Source organism: Petaurus breviceps, unplaced genomic scaffold, assembly GCF_028583685.1.
Source record: "Petaurus breviceps papuanus isolate PSGF00001 unplaced genomic scaffold, PetGlider_PUasm1.0 688, whole genome shotgun sequence".
Lineage (NCBI taxonomy): Eukaryota > Metazoa > Chordata > Mammalia > Diprotodontia > Petauridae > Petaurus > Petaurus breviceps.
This window is the reverse complement of record NW_027186457.1, coordinates 4483719-4497960: the sequence shown is the minus strand read 5'-3', so window position 1 is coordinate 4497960 and position 14242 is coordinate 4483719. Positions and strand designations below refer to the sequence as shown.

At 37.6% G+C, this 14242-nt stretch overlaps 1 protein-coding gene across 4 annotated transcripts in view; it reads right to left on the bottom strand.

The window, feature by feature from the left end:
* The window catches only part of ACSL3 (acyl-CoA synthetase long chain family member 3), an 88459-nt gene that overhangs the window by 73042 nt on the left and 1175 nt on the right, over window positions 1–14242 (bottom strand). The window contains exon 1 of one of the 4 annotated variants that reach the window (XM_069104526.1): window positions 2455–2472. The exons of the other annotated variants lie outside the window; for them this stretch is intronic. The gene's annotated coding sequence lies outside the window, so the exon portion shown is untranslated. Of the gene's footprint in view, window positions 1–2454; window positions 2473–14242 lie in introns of those variants that run through there. 4 annotated transcript variants of the gene reach the window in all.

The following is a 14242-nucleotide window of genomic DNA, read 5'->3' as shown; positions in this document are numbered from 1 at the left end:
TCTGACCCTAACCATCTTTTACCTATGGCTACACAACACATAAATAATTCAGTTAATACAGAGTAATATACATTAGCTAAATAAAGGAGTGTATAATAGTTATTATGTCTAGTTGATGTTTTGTTAAAAAATTATTTGTTTCTTATGACAAGAAAAGAAAATGAATGGCTTGAGTGAAATCTAAGGTTTTTTGCTCCCACCATCTGGCAAAAAGCACTCTTTTTGTTCCTTTTTTTTCCCCTGATACTATCAAGCTATCATTCAGTCAATGATCTGGGAATCTATTGCCAAAATCATTCATTCCATTTCCTATTAACAGGCTGGGTTCTCATAAACTCTGGTTCATCTACAAAAGAAGCAACAGAATTTCTCAGCGCCTACTTCAAGGAACAGCACCCGCACCAATCAGCCCCCCTCAGCCTAAGGGTACAGCCAGCTCTGCCTAATCAAATCTCAAACATTTCCATTTACTATTACAATGTATCATTTCTCTAAAGATTCTCTAAACTTTTATAGTTCAGATTTTGAAACTGCTCAGGAATAGATCTTCCATTAAAATGTTACTCCAGAGGAAATGCCCTAAGGACAATATTTTCCCTTAAGTTTTCACAGAACCTGTCAACAATGTGAGGGCAAATATGTGCCTGTTTGCACCTCTGTATGCATTTATCATTTATAATTTACTATCGCTGTTTATGAATCATATCATCCTATTAAACCACATGTTCTTCATCTAGAATCTATTAACCTTTTGGGAAATGTTTTGATAAATATTTCAGTATAATTGATTTTCTTTGTAACCCTATGTATTTCATTTTATCCATTTAAAAACCTTATACTGAGAAGACCTCACAAGCGTTCATGTATACAAACAAAAAAGGTTAAGGAGCATGGTATTAAATTCTAAGTCCCATGAGAACAAGGCCTTGTCTTAACTAATCTTTAAATTTCATGTACCAAGAAAAGAATTTTTTTTTTTTTTTGCTTTTTGGAGGGGAGAAGGCAGGGTAATTGGGGTTAAGTGACTTACCCAAAGTCACATGGCTATTAAGTGTTAAGTGTCTGAGGCTGGATTTGAACTCAGGTCCCCCTGATTTCAGGGCTGGTACTCTATTCACTGCGCCACCTAGCCATCCCAAAAAGAATTCTTGCTAAAGTATTCATTCAATAAATGTTTATACATCATCCATGAATCAAATTATATTAAGAAACATTTATTAAGGGCTGACAATGTTACTTTTGGGCAGCTAGGTAATAGTGGATATAATGCTGCACATAAAGTGAGTTCAAATTCAGCCTCAGATACGTACTAGCTGGGTGACCCCGGGCAAGTCATTTAACCCTGTGTTTGCCTCAGTTTCCTCATCTGTAAAATGAGTTGGAGAAGCAAATGGCAACTTTACCAAGAAAACACCAAATGGGGTCACAAAGAGCTGGTCAACAACTGAAACAACTGAACAACAACACTATATTACTTGGTACTATTCTAGATTATGGCAAAAAGTAAAACAGTTCCTGCCTTCAGACAACTTACATTCTGTGAAGAGAGACAATGTGTGTGTATACTCACATATATACACATAAAACACATACAAGACATTTGTAGGTAGACAAAACAAGAAAGGATTCACTAATAAAGTAGCACCTGGATTGAGTTTTGTAGGAAACGAAAGATTATAAGAGGCAGGAGTGAGGAGGCAAGTGCATTTCAGGCATAGGGAATAGCAGCCAGCCCACAAACATGGAGATGAGAGTTGTAGTAGTATGGTGTGTGAAGAACAGCAAAAAGGCCAGTTTGTCAGGACCAGAGAGCATAATGTAAAGACACATGTGACATATACCTCATATATTTCATCAGATGATCTCTAATAGCTACAGAGGTAAGTAAGTTGGTACCAGACTTACTTTTACATAATATTGAACAGGATCAGGACTGCTCATGGTCAGAGTTATGTTTTGGGCATCAATACCACTTTGGTAGTTGTGGGGAGATTGGATTGTAAGGGGGAGACTTCACAGAATCTGTGAACTGAAAGGGAGGTAAGGGGCTATCTAGTCCAACCCATACACAACAGGAATCGCACCATAACATACTCAGAGATGAGTTGCCCAAATTTTTCTTGAAGATTTTCCAGAGAGAGGAGGCCATTTCATTTTAGAAATTTCAAGCCTAAATTTATCTCTGTAAACTTTTATCCATGGCTCCTGGTACTGCTCTCTGGGACCAAACAGAACAAGTTTTATCCCACCCCCAGGATGACAGTCCTTCAGCTACTTAAAAGACAGCTATCATGCCCCCCTTACCCCAAAGACTTTTCTTCTCCAGGTTAAAGATCCCCAGGTTCTTCAGACCTAAAGTCTGAATGAAATTCTAAAGGCATAAAGAGAATTCTAATGACAGGTCACAGACCTAAAGTCCTTTCCAATCTTTATTGACTACCCCTGGATACTCACCAGTTTCTGAAATCGTAACACCCAGACCTGAATACTTGACTACAGATGAGACCTGACTAGGGTAGAATGGGGATGTCATTTCCTTATTCCTGGAAGCCATACCCCTCTAAATGTTACCTAAGATTGCATTAGCTCATCACAATAATGACTCATATTAAAACTATGGTCACTAAACCACCACATCATTTTCAGAATAACTGCATTCTAATTGTGCCCTTCCAATCTTATACTCATGGAGTTGACTTTTTTGGTACTCAAGTGAAAGACAAGAGTCAGTCCAATACCCTAGAGCTCATCAAGTTTCTTTTGGATACTGTGTCATCAGAATGTGAACTATGCCTCCCAGGAATGACCTGTAAATCTGATGAGTATGCTGTCTATACCCAAAAGATCAAGCACAAACTCCTGGGATACTCTGTAAGAGACTTACTGCTGTGTTGACTGTGAACCATCCACGACAGCTCTACTGAAGCCAGTCACCCAAGCAGCTCTATATTCATCTGACTATTGTCATCGAAAGCCATCTCTCTCCATCTTCTCCACAAGAAGAGTATGGGATACTTTTATCAAAATCTTTGCTAAATTCTACCTAAGCCATATATCTCCTGTATTTTACCCTAACCTACAAGTTTAGTGATATTGTCAAAAAGAATAAAAAGGAAATGAAGCTAATGTGGCATGACATATTCTTGACAAAGCCGGACTCTATAATCACCATTTCCCTACGTACATATTCTCTTTAATCATTCATTCTAAAGTTTTCCCAGGAATCCAAGTCAAGTTCCCTCATCTAGACTCTGTAGGCTCTATTCTCTGCCTTTTTTTTTTTTTTAATTTTACCCTTCTCTAACCTTGTGGCATCTCTAATTTTCTTTTTTTCAAACATCACTAACAGAGACCCAGCAAGCACATCTACAAATTCTTTCAAGACCCAGAAAGCCAGTTGACTTGAATTCATAGTAGTTTTAGATATCAACTTCAAAAATCATTTTTGTTCTATCATTGTGACCTCCTCTGAAGTGAGAACAGAAAACACCAAGTGCTCATCTTTTCCCACTGCTGTCAGTTATTATCCTTTTATAGCTAAAAACAAACAAAAAACTTCTTTATGTTGTTCTTTGCTTTTCCCACCAGCCTCACCTCATTCTGAGCATTTCTGACACAATTTTTACAAGACCATGGCAAACTATTATTCTTATTCTGTTACTAATCTTCCTTTCATCTTCTGCACATTTCTTTTTAAAATCTAAGTTGGTTGTACACCTTGTACACCCACATGTCTCTTTGGACAAATCACATTTTTCCTCCTCATTAGAATTCTCTTTACACCTTCAGAATTTTATCCTTAAGCATCTGCTGAAGCAATTTTTCCTGGAATACTCAAGTCTACAGTATCTTACCTATATTTCCTCAGAACCTTGTGAACTATACTTTCCCAAAATCTCAAGTCCATGTCACAGTGTACCTGGATTTACTCTCTTCTACCACAAACTTTAGGATGGAAGGGTCACTTCACCTCAAGATGAAGTAACCAGTTTCTCCCTTTAAGAAGAATGAGATCCAGAAAACAATTTCCTCTTCTTGATCCTACCACTTCTTGAAAGATAAAGAAGTATTAGCTAGCACTTTTCATGATAGCAAAGAACTGGAAACAAAGTAGCTATCCATTGATGGGGGAATGGCTAAACAAATCGTAATAAGTGAATGTAATGGAAAATGACTGTACTGTAAGAAATGACAAAGAAGGAATACATAGAGGCATCAAAAGATTAAACATGAACTGATACAAACTGAAGCAGAGCCAAGAAAATATACAGAATGATTACAACACCGTACATGTAAAGAACAACCATGACACAGTCAAAATTAAATGCTGCAAAGTCACAAAGAGTCTACAAGAATGGCATATTCCATATACCGTCCAATTTTTCCCCCAGAATAATGGGTGCATTTCCTGATTTTTCTTTCTCTTCTTTTAAAAAATTATTACGAAAGTGTTTCCAGGAGGAAGAAGTGGGAAGGATTGGATACAGAGGGAAATTTAGGTGACATAAAAGCAAAATATATCAATTTTAATTAAAAGAAAAAGAAATTATAAGCTGCTGCGTTTTGGCTGAGAAACCCATTAGCAGGCAACTACACAATGCAATAGACTAGGTGAGTGGGGAAACAGGAGCTGAATTAGGGTAGTGGTCATGTGAGTGGAGATAAAGGAACAAGACAAGAGAACCGTGGAGGTAGAAGAGACAAACACTTGGCAACTACAATGCGCTAAGCACTTTTTAAAAACATTATCTCACAATGGACCACAAGTATAGAATAAGACAAATATTTTCAGCCTTGCCCAAAAATTATTTCAATTTGTAGAACAATATCCATTAGATAAAAGAGGCAGAGTGGGGGAGAAGGGCAGGAAAGGAGGAGAAGGGAGTAAGGATTAAATTAGTATACAGTGATAAAAGATGTTTTTTAAAAAAAGCATAATTTAAGCCTTTTTAATGGCAGAGCTTTGGTAACAGATTGTTTTTCATGGGGAGAAGTATCAGACCTGTGATTTCATCTATTTAGAGAACTCCTAATGTGGAAACGCCCTCCACAGGTACAGAATAGCAACTCACTTGTAATTTGAGTTGCCTGCGGTGACTGAGAAATGATTTTTCTATGGTGAGAGAGCTAGCATGTGTTAAAGGTAGGACTTACACCAAGGTTTCACCAACTCAGAGGTGGGCTTGAAATCCACTCCACTATGCCAAGCTATAACTCAGGGAGTAGTCACAATGTAAAAACATAGAAAACGATGATAAAATAGGCAGGCAGAATTAAAAAGGAATGAAAATAAACATTAAGAGCAAAGAAGTATGCAAACTGAGGTGAGGAAAGGATAGCAATACATAAAACCCCTAAGAGTCAAGAAATACAAGAGATGGAACCCCTAAGAGTCAAGAAATACAAGAGATGGTCTGCTATCAAGAAAGCAGGCAACCACTATAAGATACCTATCAATCAACAGTTAATATGAATTAAAAAAAAGAAAGCACAGAACAGAGTCAAATGCCTAGTGCCCTTTAAAAAAGTGAAATGGAAGTAAAATGATGGTGGTTAAAATTAGGTACCATAGGAAGGCAATCAGAAAAACAAACAAAATTTCGCGGTTTTTGATATACTAATTGCTTTTGCTTAATTTTTCTTCTCTTTTTCTTTTTTGAAAAACTTTTTTTAAAAAGGATGTCTCTCTAAGAGGAATAAAGAAGAAAAATACAGGGCAAAATCTAGATGATATACATTTTTTAAAACACAGGAGGAATGAAAAATGACATGCCCAAAACCATTTAAAATAATTAAATGAAGCATCCCTGAAATAGTATGGCCATATAACGTGTTTCCCCGATAATAAGACCTATCCCGAAAATAAGCCCTCCCCCGAAAATAAGCCCTATTGAGATTGCTACTGTAGTGAAGGTGATCCCCTGCGCTACACGCTACATTATGGTACCCTCTGTATGCACCTCCCCCCCCCCCGTGAAACGCACGCCACGCTCCGAGCTGCATCCAATCAGAGCTGCAGCAGTGAGCGCGTCATCCTGTTCTTCCCCAGTGATTTGCTTATTGAATAAAGGTACATTTTTTTGTTCACATTTACCTGTTTATTAAAATTGCTGTCAATGTTCATTAAAATAAGCCCTCCCCTGAAAATAAGCCCTCTGGTGTTTTTCTGTCCAAAAAATATAATAAGACAGTGTCTTATTATCGGGGAAACACGGTAAGTACCCTGAATCAAAACCAAAAAAAAGCACACACAAAAAACATCAAGGGATAAAAAGATTACAGGGAAACTGAAATTAGCATAGTATCATAAAACTGAAACAATAGATTGAGACATCCCATACTTTTGTACAGTAATAAAAGGATATTTGTAATTAAAATCAGCATCAACTAGAATATATGCAATCTACCAACAACTATATGGGGGGAAATGTTCTGAATAACAAGGAGAAATACAAATAAAATACAAATCAAAACAAATGAAGGGTTCCAATTCACACCCCTCAGATTAGCAAAAATGAGAAAAGAGACAAAGATAATTGTCAAAAAGACTTTGGGAGAACTGCACACTAATGCCTTGCTGGTAGAGTTGCAAACTGGCCCAACGGTTCCGTAAAATTACTTGGAAATAGACTCAAGAAGTCACCAAATTGTACATATTCCTTGGCCCCATCTAAATACCATTACTAGGCCTATATCCCCAAGGAGGTTAAAGTCAAAGGTATGGAGGGCCACTTGGGTGCCAGACCCAGGTGTGAGAGAAGACTTGATAAAGAATTAACAGGGTGAGTAGTAGGATTGAACTCCATTTACTGATTCTTAGTACAAGGTTTTTATAGAGCAAATGAGACTAAGGAAGGGGACTCAAGTTTTCTTATCATTACCTTAGTCTGTTATATCCAGGATGTAGCGCAGAATAGATAATCTGATAAGGATTTATTATCTAGGTGACTAAAGTCTTGGTGTAAAACCTTTGATCTCCGAACTCAAGTAACATCCTTTTAAATAAAGAACTCAGAAGCAAGCTTAACAAAAAAGCCGCATCTCAAAGAGCTCTTATTTTAAAGCACACTAATTAGGATTATTATCTAAGTCCTGAATCAGGCCTCTTTGGCTCCCTACACAAAGGAAAAGGACCCCCACCTATGTACAGAAATATTTGTAACATCACTTTTCATTATAAGAAGTACCTGGGAAAAAGTGAGTGACTATCAAGTGGGGAATAGCTGAACTATGATACATGAATGTAATGGAATATTTCTATAAGAAATGACGAAATGAACAGATTCTGAGAAACCTAGGAATACTTGTATGAACTGATACAAAATGAAGTGGGCAGAATCAAAATAATAGTTTATCAATGATTACAATAAGGTAAAGGCAAAACAACTGTGAAAGTTACACACTCTGACAAATGCAATAACCAACCATTATTCCAGAAGATTGATATGAAAGTATGTCTCCCACCTCCTAGCAGAGAAGAGATGAGCTAAAAGTACGGGATGAAAAATAATACAATTTCAGACATAGCCAATAATAAATGCTTTGTTTGCCTATATATTGTTTCAAGAGAGAATGGATTTTATGTGGGAGAGGGGCAAGTGGAGCTGTTGAGATAGGGTTATAGCAATAGTAATTTTTTTTAAAGGAAGAAAAATGTTACCAGTGAAACAAACATACACAAAAGAGCGGAAAAAAGTTTAGAAAGGGATACTATTGTGTTAAATTTAAAATATAAATTTTTTTAAAGAATCTGTACATAAAAGATTCAAAGATTAATATGAAATCCTATTCTTTTTTTGGAGAAATATTCATGTTTCTTGATGATCTAAGTTCATAATAAAAAATTTTTTCATTAATCTCAGTTCTATTAAGCTACTGAACACTAAGCTTCCTTACCCTCAAAAATATTATGAAGTATACTTTATTATATTAACAGGATTTTATTTACTCTAATTCAGTAATAACTGAAAGACAAGGCCCATCTAACCAAAATACTGATCTCCTAAGAAAGATATGAATTACTGACTTTTAAAAAGGAAACTAGTGATTTGCATCCACAAGAAAACCAGCCCAATCCATTTCCAGCATGAAATATGGAACAGAAAATGAGTTCAATAAAAAGACAACATGGGGGGAACGGGGAGATACTGGAAAAATTTTCTCCTCCTGACACCTTTACATGGTGTAGTTTGTTTATTTTGCTGAAAATGCAAACATAAATAGAAAAAATACCAAAGCTAAACATAAATAACTTTGTTCTGTAAGCATGGATAGCCAAGCATTAATCATGCTCCTCTGTTTACACAACCTCATTATATAGCCTTAGCACCTTGACCAAATTCATTTCACCTTCAGTCATATACAATTCCTATGACCAACATTGAGAAACCTACTAATTTCATAAAAGACTCATCCATGAAACCAGATTTCAGAATGGGCAACCTACCCTAGGTACCCAAATACTCTGAAAACTGATTTCATTTCTTTATTGCTTAGATAGGAGGTGTCCAATGACTCACACCACCCAACGGGCCATATTAAAGAACTTCAAGGCTCTTATTCTCATCAGATAACAGTGCTTTGCAGGTGCACAGGGAATGGTAATAAAGCTCCCATTATCTTTAGAGACATCTCAGGGAACAAGTTGGACAGAAAAGAAATCTAGTTAAACTTTCGACTTCTCTGCAGTCAATAAGTAAACCAAAAGAGAAGAGAGGAAAGGTGTTACCACTGGTCTCTGAATTGCCACTTTTTTAAACGACCTTATTTTTTTCTAAGCAATTATTTTATTTACTGTAAGTATAACTAATACTTTTGAAAGACTTAGTCATAGTTAAAGAGGCAGTGAACAAAAGCCCAAGATGCAGTTAGATGAAAATTTCAATTTTCACAATATGTGAATATCAATATATTAATTTTATATGAATATCAGTAATAAATACATGGTCAAATGTTGATTAAAAACAATATCAAGTATCAATTCAGATTCAAAACAATGTTATTGCAGGTTTCCAATAACACAGTATTTTTAAAATTTATGGAACCTAAGTTTAAAGACCTGTCTAAGATTTTCTCATGCAATCAAGTGATCTTAAGCAAGTATTCACTTTAATACTAGCAGTGCAGCCTACAAATCAACAACAAGATAGTTTTCACTCTAATACTACCAGTGCAGCCTACAAATCAAAACAAATCCTTATTAAGGTGACAAAGCAGATAGACTCATCTTCCTAATATCAAACCTGACCTCAGATACTTACTAGACCAGCTGTGTGATCCTGGATAAGTCACTTAACCCCGTCTGCCTCAATTTCCCCATCTGTGTAATATGAGCTGGAGAAGGAAATGGCAAACCATTCCAGTATCTCTGCCAAGAAAACCCCAAAATGGGGTCACCAAGAGTCAGACACATCTAAAAAATGACTGAACATTTATTAAGCTCCTACTATATAATTAGTCACTGTGCTGCTAATATGAGTACAAAAATGAGAACATTATCTGCTTTCAAGGACCTTACATATTAATGGGGAAGACAAATTCAAATATATACAGTATAAACATAAAATGAATCACTACAAATGTATAAAGTAGTTAAGAAAAATGAGCTGGGAGAAAGGACATTAGCAGATCAAGAAAGGTGGAATGAAGGAAAGTGAGTTTAAGATAATGCTGAGGATCATGAACCTAGGAGACTATAAAATGGAGAAGTTTGGAAGAGGGGATAGTTTAGAGGAAACAATAAGTTCAGTTTTGGACACAATTACTTTGACATGTCTCCAGGATATCAAGGTGAAATGTCTAACAGGCAACTGGTAATGGGGGAATAAATATCTGAAAAGATTCACTGGACTCCAATGACTACAGGAGAGAATGAGGCTGATAACTCTGCCTCACTTAAAATCAATTCACAGGCAAGCCAAGACATCAGCCTCATGACGTCACTGGCCCTAGTAGAGTACGAAGAAGGAACAACGAAAGCACCAAGAGGCTCCTAGGTACGACAGTGAACAGAGAGCAGGACTAGGAATGAGGAAGATCTGAGTTCAAATACTGCTTCAGATAATCTTGTGTGTGACCTAGCCACACTGGGTACCTCAGTTTCCTCATTTATTAGATAGAGATGATGACAATATCACAAGGTTGTGATGACCAACTAAGTTAACCTATATAAAATGTTTTGCAAACCTTAAAGCACTGTGTGAGTTACTGTTGTGATTATCATCACTACTATGGCCATCATTATCATAAAGATCTGAGTCACTGGAATAGAGATAACTAAACCCATGAGGGCACCTAGAGAGAATGGAACAGCAGTACAAGGCAGAGCTAGCACACAGCATTGGGGAGCACCCACATTTAAGGAGCCAGACCTGGATGAGAAACCAATAAAGGATAGTGAAGAGAGATTCAACAAACAGGCACGAAGAGCAGGAGAGTACCGACACAGCTCAGAGACACTGCGGGTTCGACTCCAGACCACCACAAGAAAGCATACGTGTAGAGGGGTTGGCCTTGTCAAAAAGAAGGGCCACCTCTGTCAGAAACAAAGATAAGTACATTGAAAAGAATAGCAAACTGAGTCACGTAGAATGGGAAATATTATGAAGAAGCATTATTTAATGACAAAATCAAATCCCCCTAGGCATTTTTATATGTCTGATTATCCAAAGGGAATATAAGAATTTGTTTTCTTGTGAAACTAAAGTTCAAGATAAGTCACATTATTAAAAGGCTAGAATGTCTCCACACTAGGTAAACTAAGGTCAAAGGTCAGGTAAAGTAAAAGAAGTAGCTGAAATCAGGACCTTAGCACTCAGATAAAACTATCTTTCAAGCTGATTTAGTACAATGGTTTTGTGGAGCAGCACCATCTCAAAGGGGGCAGACTGCATCTCCATAGGTTACCTAAGGTTCACAGTAATTTGTAATGAGTCACTACCACATTTCAGAATATAAGATCATAGATCTAGAGTTTAAAGGGACCTCAAAGACCACCTAGTACAATTTTTTTTATTTTCTCATTGAGGAAACAATAACCACAGAGATTAAGTGACTTGCTCAGGGTATACAAGATTTCAGAGACATCATTTCATCTCAGGTCTTCTGACTCCAAAGTCAGTGAGTGCTCTTTCTAATGTATCATAAAGGATGTCTCCTTGACATAGGCCATAAAGAATGACTGATTCTTATCAAAAAAGTCCTAACTCCAGAAGCACAGTCCATGAATTTAAATTAAAATATCTGTATTAGATACATAGGAGATACTCAAAACTTACTAAAATGAAGTATTTATCTATGTATATGACTATCTGAAATATCTCAGTCTGCATCACGGTGGCCTCAAAAGCCTAATGGTCTTACATATAATTAAGTACTTCATATTTTTTTATAACAGGTAACCTGGAATGGTGAAGAGAGAGCTGGCCTTGGAATCATGAAAACTTGGGTTCAAGTCTTGCTTCTGATAAATGAGTCTGTGACTCTCTGGGCAAGTCTCTAAATCTTTCAGTCTCAGGCAATTCTCTGTAAGTTACAGAGGGGGTACTGATCTGCTCTGGTAGAGCATACCTCCTCAGTGAGGAGTTCCCCAGACCAATGAAATCACAAGTCTAGTCCAAAAAGAGAAAAAAAAAAAGGGCAGGGGTGGAACCCGAAGTCTTAAGTTTGTTTTTAGCATGCCATTAAGGAATGAATCTGCACCAAGTCCTCTTTACACCTGACTGTTCACTAGCTCTCCTCTTCATGAAACTAACTAGTCCTAAGGCCAGCTCAAGTATACCTGATTCTAGCTTCTTGGTTTCTTCCTGTCTCTGACACATTCCTAGCTGTGCGACCTGGGACAAATCACTTAACCATGCATACCAGCACTCAGCTTATCTTGAGGATCAAGTGAGCATCAGCACAGTGCCTAGCACAAAATAAGTGATATACAAACGTTAGATATGATTATTCTTATCTTAGAAACCAAAGATGAACTTGTCTGATCAAATGGGATATATATACTGGTAAAGAGCACATAAAACATTGCCTGGCACAGAGTAGGCTATATATATATATATATATGCTTGTTCCCTCCTCTTCTCCCTCCTTGTACAGCCAATATGAGATTCCCAAAGAGTGGCTATTTATTCTGAAAATCAATCTTACTCATTCCATGGGATATAGTCTGCAATGATGCTAGAGATGAAGGCTGAGAGAAGAAATGAGGGAGTTAACTGCTGGCAACAAATTTTGGTTCCCATGACCAGGTTTTGTCTAAATCTGTGAAGATCTGACTTTTAGAAGCATCCAAAATGATGCAATTGTACATAAGCAAAGCCCTGGCTCTAGTCTTAGTATCTGACCACAAACAGTATATGACTTCCGTGTCCACATAATAACAGAAAAGTTTGATCAGAGCCCACACTCTCTCAGCTCTGTGCCCTGCAACCTGGTGGAATAAAGCCTCTAAATATGTCCAGTGTCTCAGGGTTTTGATCTCTTCACTTCACATGTTTCAGACTCGTGATCTGTATTCTCTCATAAGACCTTCCTTTGAAAAGAAAGAGACCAATCTAGAGTCACAGAATTGGAAAAGACCTTAAAATTACCTGATCCAACCCTTTCTTTTAATGGATTAATAAGATCATGGATTTACAACTGGAATGGCCCTGAGATCTTCTAGTTCAACTCAGCAAACTTAGACCTGGAAAGATTAAGTGACTTGACTAAGGTCAAACAACTTGTTAGAGACAAAGAGAAGTCAGCTCTTCCAAATGCAAGTTTAATCCTTACCACACGGATGACATCTATTTTTTTAATGAGATTAACTGGCAAGACTTAAATCTAAAAAGAAAATTCACTGGGGTGACTAGGGAAATAATGTAGCAATTCAAAAAGGTACCTGCATAACAAAGAAGAAGAATGTGCTAACTACATCCCCATGACATAGTACTTTTTCCTTAATGGATTCTCTAAAGGTATCTTAAGGACTAATTCATCCTTACATTTAAACCCTTAACAGCTAATTCAAGACACATTCACAGAACAAAACTTTTTAAACTTAGGAGCACCATGAAGGAACTGTGTTTCAAACCATGGCTCTCCTAGGTCATGGAATTCATGGTAAAGATGACCAAGCACCACTTTGAAGATCTGCAGCCCCCATTCATTTTCACTAGATCCATTTCTTCTCTAGTGGTCATGTTACCTGAATGTTTTTATGCCTGAGTCAAAGAAATGAAGCATGGTATAGGGAAGGAATACAGCAATGAATGTGGATGTCAGAAAGACCGAGGGCAAAATCCAGACTCTTACCTGTTCCTCAATTTTCTCATCTGTAAAATGAGGGTACTACTGACCTTGATGGCCTCTAAATTCTCTTCTAGTTATAAATCTATATTAGGGTGGGGTGGAAGGGCTGGCTTCAGAAATTATCAGGCTCTGTAGCTTACTTGGATTTGTGACCTGAGGTTAAGTTATTTGCACATAGGAAGTGCTTTGTTGAAAGCAACTGAACTGTCCAAGGTCATACAAATACTAAGTGGCAAAGTCTTGAGGCAAGTCATTTCTTCTCAAGAGCTGGACTTTATTACCTGGAAGGTCCCATTCTAGTCTAAATCCTGATTTTTATGTCTCCAAAATGCACTAAGGTAAAAATAGGTGTAATTAATTCTAAAATGACCACCTGGATCAGAAGAATAAGGTCTCACAAGGATGTCCTTAACATCCAAAGAAAAAAATTTATGGCACATTCTTCGTACTGTCCCAAATAGCAGAGGCAGTTTGGAATGGTGGAGTAGGCCCCATAACCCAATTTCACCCACCTTGCATGCCCAGAGATTCCCCCTGACTCTCCTGCACAAAAGTTGCCAAAACACAACAATAAAGCTGTCTAATTTCAGGTGCATTCGACTTGGTTCATGTAAGGGTTCAGCCTCAATTCTGCCCCACCCCCAGTTTATGCCTCTTGTTCTACCATACACAGAGAAAACACTCCCACCCCCACCCCCAATCCAGACCAGACAGTGGCTTTGCATTTTCCGTGCATTTCCCTCTCCCACCCCCAAGCTAAACCAGATCCAGCAGCAGCAATGCTCTTAACAGCACATACACTCCTCCCCCCCCAATCCGGACCAGACTTTTCTCATTCACACCTTCATGCTAGGATCCAACAGCTCCAAGAATGCTCTTAAAGGCCCCCCCAACCTCCATCCAGACCAGGTTTTCCTTCTCCCGCCCCCGCTAAGCCAGATCCAACAGA